The 13,366-nt window shown below is 36.5% G+C and overlaps 1 protein-coding gene across 3 annotated transcripts in view; it reads right to left on the bottom strand.

Annotated features, from left to right (window-relative positions):
• CDKAL1 (CDK5 regulatory subunit associated protein 1 like 1) overlaps nucleotides 1-13,366 on the bottom strand; it is a 624,642-nt gene that overhangs the window by 496,076 nt on the left and 115,200 nt on the right. The window lies entirely within an intron of this gene.

The following is a 13,366-nucleotide window of genomic DNA, read 5'->3' as shown; positions in this document are numbered from 1 at the left end:
ATAACCGTTTGCATGAGCATGATAAAGAAGTCCTAACTCTGAAAGTTCTTATAGCTGTTTCTCAATATACAAGCTCATATGAATATACTTGAAAAACATGAAGTCTAAAATAAACACAATACAAATGGTAAGAAACCCAAATAAATTTAAAAATACTGATTTCATTGGTAATTAAACATATTAAAACAATGAGCTATCATCCCAAATTAGCAAAGACAAAATTGGTAATTCCAAAAGCACAGGAGAGAAAAGCGTCTCCCCCTCACTCTCATACACTACTGGTAAGGAGGCTGATGGATACTTTTTGTCTAGAGAACAATGAGACAAAATGTACCTAGAGTTCTTAAAATGCTCACTCTTTGACCCCAAGTTCCACCTTTGGGAATCTGATCTGCTTAATACATAATAACCAGGAATGAACACAAAGACTTATATCCAAACATGCTGATTTATTTGATGGTTATAATATACTTATTGTAGTAAGTGACACATTGGATAAAATCTAAGTACTTGCGCCAGTTAGAATGGCAAAAATGGACAAGGCAGGAAACAGCAATTGCTGGAGAGGATGTGGAGAAAGGGGATCCCTCCTACATTGTTGGTGGGAATGCAAGTTGGTACCAACACTCTGGAAAACAGTGTGGAAGTCCCTTAAAAAGTTAAAAATTGAGCTACCCTATGACCAAGCCATTGCACTACTGGGTATTTACTCCAAAGATACAGACGTAGTGAAGAGAAGGGCCATATGCACCCCAATGTTCATAGCAGCATTATCCACAATAGCTAAATCATAGAAGGAGCCGAGATGCCCTTCAACAGATGACTGGATTAAGAAGCTGTGGTCCATATATACAATGGAATATTACTCAGCTATCAGAAAGAACGAGTTCTCAACATTTGCTGCAACATGGACGGCACTGGAGGAGATAATGCTAAGTGAAATAAGTCAAGCAGAGACAGACAATTATCATATGATTTCTCTCATCTATGGAACATAAGAACTAGGAAGATCGGTAGGGGAAGAAAGGGATAAAGAAAGAGGGGTAATCAGAAGGGGGAGTGAAGCATGGGAGACTATGGACTCTGAGAAACAAACTGAGGGCTTCAGAGGGGAGGGGGGTGGGGGAATGGGACAGACTGGTGATGGGTAGTAAGGAGGGCACGTATTGCATGGTGCACTAGGTGCTATACGCAACTGATGAATCATCGAACTTTACATCGGAAACCAGGGATGTACTGTATGGTGACTAACATAATGTAATTTAAAAAACATTAATAAGTAAATAAATAAATAAATAAATCTAAGTACTTGGCCAAAGAATGTACATAAATTACAGATCTATAAAATGAAACATTATGCAGCCATTTAAAATTAATATACCATATATTAAACTCAATTGTTTTTTTCAAGTAAGATACAAAAATACAACAAAACAATTTCATCTATGTAAAAGAGAAACCAATACAGAAAAAAGATTGGAAAAGTCATATACCAGCATCTTAACCACGGTAACCACTACATAAGGGGGTACAGGTGACTTTTAAATTGTATTTCCCAAACGGTCTACAATCTGCAAGCTACACTTTTATAATTGGCAAGTAAATAGTTTCAAAAGTCTATGGATCAACAACCAATGGTATTTTGAAAAAATCAGCTATTTTAAACACTAAGACCAGCTGTATAAAACAAGCCTTTTACAATAAAAACAGCATTTCTTATCATTCAATTCTGAATGATTCCCAGATAAAGCATCTTTGACTTTGAAAATCAATGTCACAACATAAACCTTTAACAAAAAATAATCAGTTACAAAGAAAGCACAATTTATCTCCAGGTGGAATTATATAATAGTCCTAAAACGGACATTATGGTTTTTCCCTGTGATTTTCTTTCCCTAGAAATAACTGTGAGAGATGAAAGAACCATTTTATTAATTCCAACTTTGAAGAGGACAAGACACTATTCATAAGCAACTTTCTGCTAACAGATAAATCTCTAAGTATAAATACAACCAGGAATTTTTAACCAAATGCTGGATTGTATGTCTCTCTACTGGATCTACAATGAAAATACGCATGAGAAACATATCAAATTTTTAAAAAGTGAGAGATAGAAACATAAAAACTCATTTAAGTTTTAACACCTTCTGAACATGTATGGGTCTTTGAAGTGGGACAGATCCAGGTTTTAAAAAAAACAACCAGGGGGCAAGATACTTAGCCCCTCAAAACATGCCTGTTTCCTCGAGTTTAAAATCAGGCTAAATAAGACGGAGTATGCAGAAGTACCTCACACATAACTCAATAAAAGATAGCTACTATTTTCCCTCAGAAGCAATGTTTACTAGGTAGAAGCAAGGAGTAAAGTGCAGAACAGAAGATTTAAATCGATTCAGTAAGCATTTGAGAGTCTCTGCAAGACACCGGGTATACTGAAATAAACAAGAGTGGGCAGTTTTCAGGGAGAGAAAAAATACAGGCCAACGAAAAGTTACAATATAGCTATGGTAAGTCCAGACTGCTTTAAAGAAGTACAAGTTAGGAAACATAACTGGGGCTGGAACTGAAGGAAGACTTTTAGAGAGAAGTGCTGTTAGATCTGGACAATAGAAAAATAAACGTTACCCAGTCAGAGGAAGAACAGAACATCAGCTAAGTACAAATGGTACAGCTAGAACCGGAGTTTCTTTTTTTTTAAGACTTTATCAGAGAGAGACCACAAGCAGGGGGAGCAGCAGACAGGGGGAGAAGCAGACTCCCCACTGATCATGGAGCCCAATGCAGGACTTGATCCCAGGACCCTGGGATCATGACCTGAGCCGAAAGCAGACACTTCACCAACTGAGCCACCCAGGCATCCCTAGAACCAGAGTTTCTTAAGGGATGTGGCCTGCAAGATCACAGAGGAGGCGGGATGGATGCTGTCACCACAGCCACACCGCACCTTCCACTGAGCCACAGGCGGCTCCTGCAGGGAAGGAGAAGGAAGGAGACTGCCACCCAGAGAAGAGCCTTCCGGCCACTCCCACCTTGCAATCTCTCTCCAACGCCCTCTATTGACAATGCTAGTAATGCAGTGGCTAACAAGGGAGAATTACTTCAGGGTGGGCTTTTGGTCCCATAAAGAAGACCATACTGGGGGCTGAGAAACTTTAAATTGGTAACTGGCATACTGCCTTTCCTCTCAAGTAAAAGACTCAGCCTTCTTCTGGTTTTTTTTTTTTTTTTAATCTTTGGGCTCTAACACAATGTCTGCCATAGAGTAGGAATTCAATAAATTTGCAAAGCAGGGTAAAATGGAAAGAACACAGAATTTAGATGCAGGCAGATACTGGGTCAAGCCTGTTCAGTCACGGGGTAGGGGCAGTAGGGGTTAGAGGATACAAAAATAAGCAGCAGGAAAAAAATGGATTTCCTAAAGGCCGGCATGCACAGGACTTTTCTACCTAGAAATATTTCAGACTCTAGATCACACTTCAACAGTGTTCTCTAATGTCCGTACGGGGATTCATCTACCTCGAGACGCCATCTTTTCGCGGAACTGTAAATGCATTCATGACAATGAAAACAAGCGAGCTAAGGCGGGCCAACAGGAAAGACGCTGGAGCTAAATATTCCCAACTACTGTGACGCAACACACACAGCTGAAGCCACGCACGCTTCCTAACCTGCTTTTTCATTTCTGATTGTTCATCTCGGGCACTAAACAGTATCCTCGGTATCAAAAACTGTTATTTTCCTAAAATTACATCCTGATGTTGGAAAACTTTGATGATAAAACAAGATACCTCTCTGCAGGTTAGCAAACAAGAAACACAGCTTTCAACGTTGCCCTGTTACGAACAGCCTCACCTTGCTGAACAGAAAAATCAGTGTTAAATTACATCTCTCAATGTTTTTTAAGGCACAAGGGTCGATCCAAAAGTTCTCTGCGGTGCCAACTTTCTATATAAAGCTACTTGCAGGACGTAAAGATTTTCTTTCAATCAGAATAAAGAGAATCACAGATGTAGACAGTGACAGACAACATTCAGTCTTCATAAAGTCTTGCTTCTTGAAAGAACAATTCCAGAGAAGTGACAACCTGTCCTAGTTTTAACCATCTTTAAAAAAAGACTAGTCCTAGAATAGTTGTGGTTTAAGCAATGAATGTAAAGAATCAAACACTGCTAACAGTGCTTTCTGGCAGGAAATTCATCCTCAGTTTTTCTTGATTTGGCTCATATTTATAAGAAAACTAACTTCAAATACAATGGCATTTTTTTTAAAGTAATCTCTATACCCAACGTGGGGCTTGAACTCATGACCGTGAGATCAAGAGTCATATGCTCTACTGACTGAGCCAGCCAGAAGCCCCTAAAGTTATATTAAAAAAAAAAAAAAAAAAAAAAAGTCAACACTTGGGAGACTAGAATTATTACAATAAAAAGTTCTTAAAATTCAACATAATTGTATTCTAAAAGATGTTCTTCCAATAAATTTCAAAAGCAATAATCATTCATCTTTAGAGAACTACAAAATTTAATTACACCTGACTCTCTCTATAAGCCATTCAACACAGAACAGAACCATATTTAAAGATCTTCTCTAAAGAGGATTATTTTTAGCTCTTCTTCAGACAGGGTCCATGTCCTCAGTGCCTCTTACAGTGTCCAACACGAGAGAGATGAGTGACAGCATTTGTTCAAGAAATAGCTAGAAGGATCTCCCCACATGGTAGTCTATTCTACGAGGTGGCCTATGCCATGGATAACAATGCCACTCATTCTCACTCTACTTCATATCCACAAGTTACTAGTGGGGAAATCATTCATTCATTTTATCCACCACTACTGATCATAATGAACCCTTTGTCAATTTGTTCCAAACAGAACAGAACACTACCCACATATAATTTCCATTCCTCGTAATAGCTAGGTCTTGCCTGAAGAGGGTGGAACCAGAATTGTAGCAGTAAGAACAGAAAAAAGAAAAAAAAAGGTTTTGGGTTTTTTTTTGGTTTTTTGCCTTTTTTTTAGTGTTTTTCTGCTCTGTCTGGAATGTTCTTCTCTTACTATGAATAAATATTACAGAATTCACCTGAGATGTATATTTAGACTTATGCCTTCAAAGGGCCTTCCTGACTAGCCCACCCAAAAATGATGCCATCTAAATTAAAGATGCATTCTAAAATGCTAATAAAAATTTAATAGAGAGTATTGAAGAAATGCAGTAAAACAATTAAGATAATAAAAATGAGATAAAAAGAAGTTAAAAATAATGTCAGAGAGAAGCAGTAAAGTTAGAAAACAGGAAAGAAGGGATAACATTCATAAAACTGGAGTCCCAACGGAAGAGCAAAAAACCAAAAAAAAAAAAAAACAAAAACAAAAAAACATGGAGGGGGGTAAAACCAATATTTAAAACTAGAATCCAAGAAAACTTCACAGATACAAAAGATCTGAATCTACACATTGAAAGTGCCAACCAATACTTGGAAGAATTTACCTGAAACAATCAACTCCCAAATGCATCTTAGAAAACTCATAGGCTTCAAAGATAAAGAAAAGCTCAAGGCCTCTAGGCAAAAAAAGATAAAACAATGAACAAAGGCAAACAAATTTGACTGGCATCAGCGCTGTCTAAAACAAAATACAATGCAAGGCAACAACGGAACAGCACTGTTTAGAAATTCAATGAAAGAAAGTATGAATAATGGATTTTATAACCAACCAAGCTGTCCTTCAAGTATCAATGCCTTGTAAAAACACTTCTAAACAGAGAAGAATCACTCTCCCTTCTCCAAGATTCTAGCTTAATGCACCTAATGACAGGAAAAAGAGTGATGAGGCCATTCATACACACAACTGTAAATCTAAGATTAAAATAAAGGTGGAGACATTAACCTTTGAAAGTTGAAGATTAATATGCAAATGTTATATGTCGTAACAAAACAGAAGTAATGCAAAAACAACGTGAAGAAAAGGAAAAGGTGAGAAAGTAAAATAAGTTCTTTGGTTGGCAAAAGCCAGAAGTTAAAGGGTACCATTTAACTCCAACACAACAGATGGTAAACGATTAAATGGGTAACGGGGTTACAGGCATTTAAAAGGTACAGAGACAAAAGTAACCACAGAATAATACAAATGTTCCTAAATGACATGTCATTAATTAAAAAAAAAAAAAAATCTCATAGAGAAACACAGCAAATAGAAAATAACGTATAATTACAAAATATCACCAGAGACTTCAGACCACATTTATCAGTCATATCAACAAAACAAGATTTCAAATTTGGCTCACAAAGCAAGACCCAACTCTGTTCTACATATTAAGAGACACATCTTAAGCATAGTTCAGAATGGCCAAAATTAAAGGATATACAAAGGTGTAACAAGCAAAAGAGAGCAAAGTAGAATTCAAGCCAAAAGATTTAAACATGAAAAGAGCACTTTAATTCTAAAGCCACAACTGACAACAAAATTGTAACTCATAAATATCCATAAATGAAATAATGCTGTAACCACCCTTATAAAACTAAACAGAAGTTGCAAGTGTGAAAGGATTTCAGTCTAAAATAGAGCCAGATGATATGAAATGGAAAATATTCCAAAAGAACCCTCAAAAAAAGGGAGCTGAGGCATTTCCAGTAAATGCTGATTTACAGAAGACAGAGACTTATCTCCTGTCCAGTGGATAGCCTCCAAGAAGCTCTCCCTATTTCAAGCCAATGAGCTTACTGCCAACGTAATTAGGCAAGAGAAATAAATTAAAGGATAAAATTTGGTAAAGAAAAATTAAACTCTATTTGCAGTTGAAACGGCAGTGTATCTAGAAAATCCTACAAAAATTACTGATAAAAATTAACAATAAAAAATTAAGTTAAAATACAAAATTAAGTAACAATAGCCTTTGAAGACACAAACAATAACCAATTTGAAGACAAAAAAATAGAACATCAGAGGTAGAGAAAGCACTTAAGATAGCAAACAAAAACCATAAAATTCTTAGGGATAAACTTAACAAGATATACCCTAAACCTATATTGTGAAAAAGATTAAAACACCCCTGAGAGTAAGAAAACTAGACCTGAATAAACATACCATCTCCTATTCTTGGATAGGATGAATCAACATCATAAAAATGTTGGTTCTCCCCAAGTTAATTTATGATTAATTTTTATTTACCAGGAAAAGTACCAACTACTTTGGTCATGGAGTTAGAAAGGTGATAGTTAAGTTCACCTGAAGAAACTGATGTGCAAGAATAGTGAGAAAAAAAAACATAAAAAATGAAAAACCACAAGGAGAGATTAACTCTACCAGATATCAACTCATAAATAAAACTTCCATAAACACAGAGCAGACGGAACATAAATAAACAGACCCATGGAATAAAGCAAGAAGCTCAGATTAGACGTAGGTAAATTTGGAAATGTAATGTATGATAAAGATGGCATCTCAAAACACTGGAGTAAAGATAAAATGCTTAATAAAGAGCCCTGGGACAATTAAGTAGCTATTTGAACAGGATGCAAGTAGAGCGATACCTTGACACCGTACATAAACACACACTCCAAATGGATCAGGGATGCAAATGTGAAAGAATAACCCAAACAAGTACTAGAAGAAACCACGAGTGAGCTTCTCTTTATGTTCAGTGTACAGAAAGGCTATGGCTTAACTAGGACTCAATATCCAGGAGAAATTGGGGAAAAACATTTTATAAATTTAATGAAGTATTTTATGTGTCACTAAAACACCATAAGCACAGTCAAAAGGCAACTAAAAAAACTGGGAGAATGTGTCTGTTGTGACATATATTACAGACAAATATCTGTAATACGTAAAAAACTTTAAGAAATAAGAAAAAGACATGAACAATTAACAAAGATATAAAAATGGCCAAACATATAAAAAGAACCAGAGAAGGAGAGAAACGAAAGTGATAACCCTGAGACACCATGCTCCCCTACTGAAAAATGGTGGAATTATATAGCAGGACAACAACAACACTGTTTTTGAGGGGCTGCGGAAATGTCCAATTTTCATACACTGCCCATTAAGAATGCAAATCAGCACAACCCTTTTGAAGAGTATTTTGGCACTATCTCTATATGCACTTACCTTTCAACCTAGCAATCTCCACTCTAGAAATGTATCCTGAAGACACACCTCCAACAGTATAAAAATCTATGTGCCAGAGTTTACTTACTGCAGCACTATCTGGAACTACAAAATAATGGAAACAATCTAAGTGTCCACACACAGGAAACCAGTAGAATGAACCCTGATATGGCCACAGTGCAGTATGGTGCAGCCATAAGAAAGAACGAGGATGACCTCTTATCACCGGATACAAAGTTCATAGGCTATATCACAGAATAAAAGAATTAAGTAAAAAACAAAGGGAAATTTTTGAAAATTACACGGATTCTGTATACAGTATTTGGTACAATTTATTCTGTGGGATTATGACCCACATAAATAACCATGAGTCCATACAGATATAAATAGTTGAATAAATAAGTAGGGAGAAAGAACAGTTCCTCACAGTAAAAGTCCAATTAATAAATATAAAAGGCATGATAGAAATAGGAAAATCACAACTGGTCTTGTGCTTGTATGTGGATAAAAGGAAGAATGAGCCAGAAGCTACTGGAAGATGGGGGGATGAAGATGAAAAGAAGAGTAATGGGGAGGGCGGGAAGGGTGACGTGGCAATGATCCTTCCCTTGATAAACTACTTAGCATAGTTCTGATGTTGAAAATCATGCTAATATTTCACATACTAAAAAAACAAAAATACAAAAAAAAATTAAAACCAGACAGGAAGTGGGCAGAATCCATAATGGAATACAAGTGGCTTCAAATTAACTTAATTGAATAACAAATTAATAACATAACCACATTCAATCTAGCTTTGGAAAGCAACATTTTGGCTACATATTGTAAGATGAAAGACAAAAAGGACTTACACATTTTATTCTAGTTAGTAAAATGTCTTCTTCACAGGAGAATGGGTTAGTAATTCTGAAGCTACTCTATAATGCTTAATGGGTTTAAACAAATAGCATGTACACGGTAGGAAATGAGAGCTATGTTTCTTGCAGCTATACAATGAAGTTAAGAAAGGAGGGAAGGCTAGAAATAAATCCCATGCAGTTGAAACAGAATCAGAGAGAGTAGTATGACCTCATGCTTTTTAATACAGATACAGATAAACAGATACAGATATTTGTATACATATACACATTTCCTAACTCTGTCCACTAACATTGCCTAGAAGCAATGACATCCCACTGGGAAGAGCATAAAAGTGCTCAGATTAGGTGTCTTTACACCAGTCACCAATGAAAGGAACCAGGCTTCTGTGGAGAAATGGCTCCATTCAGGACTGAAGCAAGGAGAGGACAAGATGAGCCTGGACTAACTAATGTACCAGAAAGGAATCAACCTAAAGGAGTTTCCACTGGTCAACTCCAGACCAATCTGAGGAATAAAATAATGATAGTAAGGGACTATTATGCTCCACAGAATAAATAAACCCTGACTCTATAATGAAATAAATGAATAAATAGGAGTCCCGCTCTCTTCCTTACAGAAAGATTCCAATTAATTAATGTAGACAGCATGATGGAAATAGAAAAATCACTTGATAAACCCTATAGTATTAACTGCTGCAGGCAAGAATAACCAGTGGCTAAATTTTATGGTGAAAGCATGAGGATAAACAGAGTATTTGCATAATCCCAAAGTATCACCAAATACTTATTAATTCCAAAGGGGAAGATAATAACTTTACAGTGGGGAAAGGCAAAAGCCACCCACTTAATGAAATAAATTTAACAGCTAGTTACTATATGTTAAAGTTAAACCATAAGGAGATGTTACAAAACCCAGAATCTCCTTGGTATGACTGACCCACTGAGGACACGTAATCATTCCTGTAGTCTTGATAAAATGCACAGCTGAAGCTGATCATGAGGAAATCCAGAAAAGCCCCAATTAGGCAACGTTTTACGACATAACTGACCAGTAGTCTCCAAAAGTGTCAATGTCATAAAAGACAAAGACAGAGAAATTGGCCCAGATTGAAAGAAACTGGCACGACAACTAAATGCATTGTGAGATCCAAAACGAGACCCTGAACTAGAAAAAAAGACAATGTGTGAGTAAGATCTGTATAACAGTTCATTGTACCGGATCAATATGCATTTCCTGCTTTGGTAATTGCATTATGGTGATGTAAGACATCTGAGCATTACAGAACTGCAGGGAGGGGTCTAGGGGACGTCTCTGCACTACTCTTGCATCTTTTCCATAAGTATGATATCATTTCAAGATGCAAATTAAAAAAATTTTAAGGCTCTATGAAGTCCCAGTCAAAACATGTTCATAGATAATATTTATAATAGCCAATTATTAGGGGGAAAAAACCCTAAATGTCCATCAGAAGGTAAGTGGTTAAATAAAATATCATGTACATAAGATAAAACATTATTTCTATGAATCCATGAATAAGTAAAAGCACACAGAAGTATTCTATAAAGCCATAAATGAAAGGATAAGGAAGCTTTATCTATACCTGTATGGAATTATTTCAGAATGTACAGTTGAAAGAAGGGAGGGAAGAACAGAGAGAGAGGTGAGAGAATGGAAGGGAAGCAGAGAGTGCAGGAAGAGCTGTTGTAACCCTTTTGGCTGCTATCAACAATTATGCAATAGATGATTATATCCCTATCCTTGCAGACGAGTCTTTTCTTATCTGTAGGGGAGAGGGTCATAAAACACAGAATTGCTAAGTCAAGGGGCATACATATTTTTTATTTTTATACCTATCAAAAAATTACTTTCCCAGAAGATGGCAGTAATTCAAATACATTTGAATGTACCAGCAATGTATCAGAGTAAACATTTCTCCACAATCTTAGGAGCACAGGATCTCCTGGGAAAAAAAATACAACATACTCAGCAAAATACAGTATCTCATTTTAATTGTATTTCTCTGACCACCAGTAAGGATGAAACTCTTTCATGTTTACTTGCATTTCCTCCTCCATAAACTGCTTGTTCATACACTTTGGAAATTGTCCAATTAAGCTGTTTCATTCAAGGAGCCCTTTGACATCATTATTCATTCATATATATATGTGCATATATATATGATTTTTATATATGATTTTATATATTTATATAAGTATAAATCGTACATACATACATATAAATTTTATATATTTTAAAAATCTGTGGTTTTTTTTTTAAATATAGATTTGGGTGCTTCAGGCCATACAAAAATTTAAACCATTAGGTCATTAAATCGATTGAATCTTTTTGATTATGATAACGGAGACTGCAACTGCCATTTAGTGGACAGAAGTCAGAGGTGCTAGACGTCTTCTAATCCATAGGTCTGTCCTGTACAAAGAATTCCACATGTCCTGTATGAATTTTGAATGTCCCACTGAACATTCATGTAGGTAAAAAATATTATTTACAATATCTAGAATCTAACTCTATTTCACATATAAACACAATGCATTTTTTAAACAGTTTCAGGAATCCAACTTTTAAGAAAGTGGAGGGGGAAAAAAAAATCACACTTTGTTGCACTGAGAACTTTCCAAAGAGATGTCATCTGCTTGAGAGAAAGGCTCATCACTAGGGCAAGCGCATTCCTAGTATTTAAGCTAATAAGGCCACACACATACCAGACCGCCTTCACTCCTCTCACATTCAGTGTGATTCTATATAAACACATTCCTTACGTTTCCTACTGTATCTATGCCTGAACATTTACATTTTGAAACATATATTACCTTATCAAGTTTTGGGTTTCCCTCTTACATTAATTCTATTCAGAGCAGTGTTATTTGTTATTATGTGTACAGGTAGATCATATTATTTATGAATTTCACCTCAGAACAATGCACTTGTTACACAAAAGGATCGCTGAGCCCACTAAGATCAGAACTACCACCCTTGGATTACAGGAGAGGAAAGATTTCTCTAATTTCAGGTCTTTGACCTTCCTCTCCTCCACTAGGAATACAGATAAGGCTCCTCCTCTAATCCCCCCTACCCAGTGAACCTTCTTCCCAAGACCCAGTGTCTCAGCCACGTCAGTGCTCTCCTCACACATCCAGTTCTAAGGCTCAACCGCTGACCTGAAGTTACTTAGGCAGAAGGACAACAAGGGCATCAGCAATATAAACTCAAAGCTCCATGTGCCCAGGATTTGCTCAATGAATATCCATCAGTTCTATTTTAATTTTTTTAACTACCATTCTAAAATTTACTTCATCAAGTATACTAAAGTCTTTGTTATTTATTAAAATGGTAAAAACATCAAAACAGTAGGGGCGCGTGGGTGGCTCAGTCATGCTCAGGGCATGATCCCAGAGTCCTGGGATTGAGCCCCACATCAGGCTCCTCTGCTGGGAGCCTGCTTCTTCCTCTCCCACTCTCCCTGTTTGCGTTCCCTCTCTCGCTGGCTGTCTCTCTCTGTTAAATAAATAAATAAAATCTTTAAAAAAAAAATCAAAACAGTAAATTAATCTATGCTTCAACCACAGATGACCAAAAAAAAACTATGAAATATGTTGACATTTTCTCATTCAAAAAAAAAATAAGTCTTTCAGTAACTATCATAAAATATTGGCATGTGTTTAAGGAGAGCATCAAATTAAACTTTTTAGTTTTGCCATAAACTCTTCTTATCTGACCCCTTATAAACGAAAAGAAATTTATGAGCTAGAAAACACATCACTGCCTGGCACAGAGGATGAGCTGTTCATTCTAAAACATACCGTAAAAGAGATCCTTGACAAACACATTAATTTGTACTTTTCCCAGAACAGTTTCTATCACGTGATTCTGTCAGTTTCTTTCTTGATGCACCTACACTGAGAAAAGCAGACAAGTGTGAGCACACAGAGACATCCAACAAAAGAAGAAAACTACTACTAAAGAATGGGTCATTAGAACATAAATTTGTCTGGTAGTTCATAACAATGGTTCAACAGTATATCTTCGCAAGGACACAAAAGACACTGTTGCTGAATGCACAGGGTACATTCCAGGATGAGAATTTGATATCCTTAACTTTCCTATAATTATATCCAATGGCAACAACCCACAGAAAATCTACAGCAAGTTTTATAGGACTCTTACCATTGGTTAGATTTTCTTTTTTTTTTTTTTTTAAGATTTTATTTATCTGAGAGCGAGAGAGAGAGAGAGAGAGAGAGAGAGATCATGAGCAGGGGAGAGGGGTAACGGGAGAAGCAGACTCCTCATTGTCCAGGAGGCCCAATGCAGGACTCAATCCCAGGACCCTGGGATCATGACCTGAGCCGAAGGCTTAACCAACTGAGCCACCCGGGTGC

Source organism: Ursus maritimus, unplaced genomic scaffold (genome assembly GCF_017311325.1).
Source record: "Ursus maritimus isolate PB19 unplaced genomic scaffold, ASM1731132v1 scaffold_30, whole genome shotgun sequence".
Lineage (NCBI taxonomy): Eukaryota > Metazoa > Chordata > Mammalia > Carnivora > Ursidae > Ursus > Ursus maritimus.
The sequence above is the reverse complement of the archived record's forward strand: the minus strand, read 5'-3'. Positions and strand labels throughout refer to the sequence as shown.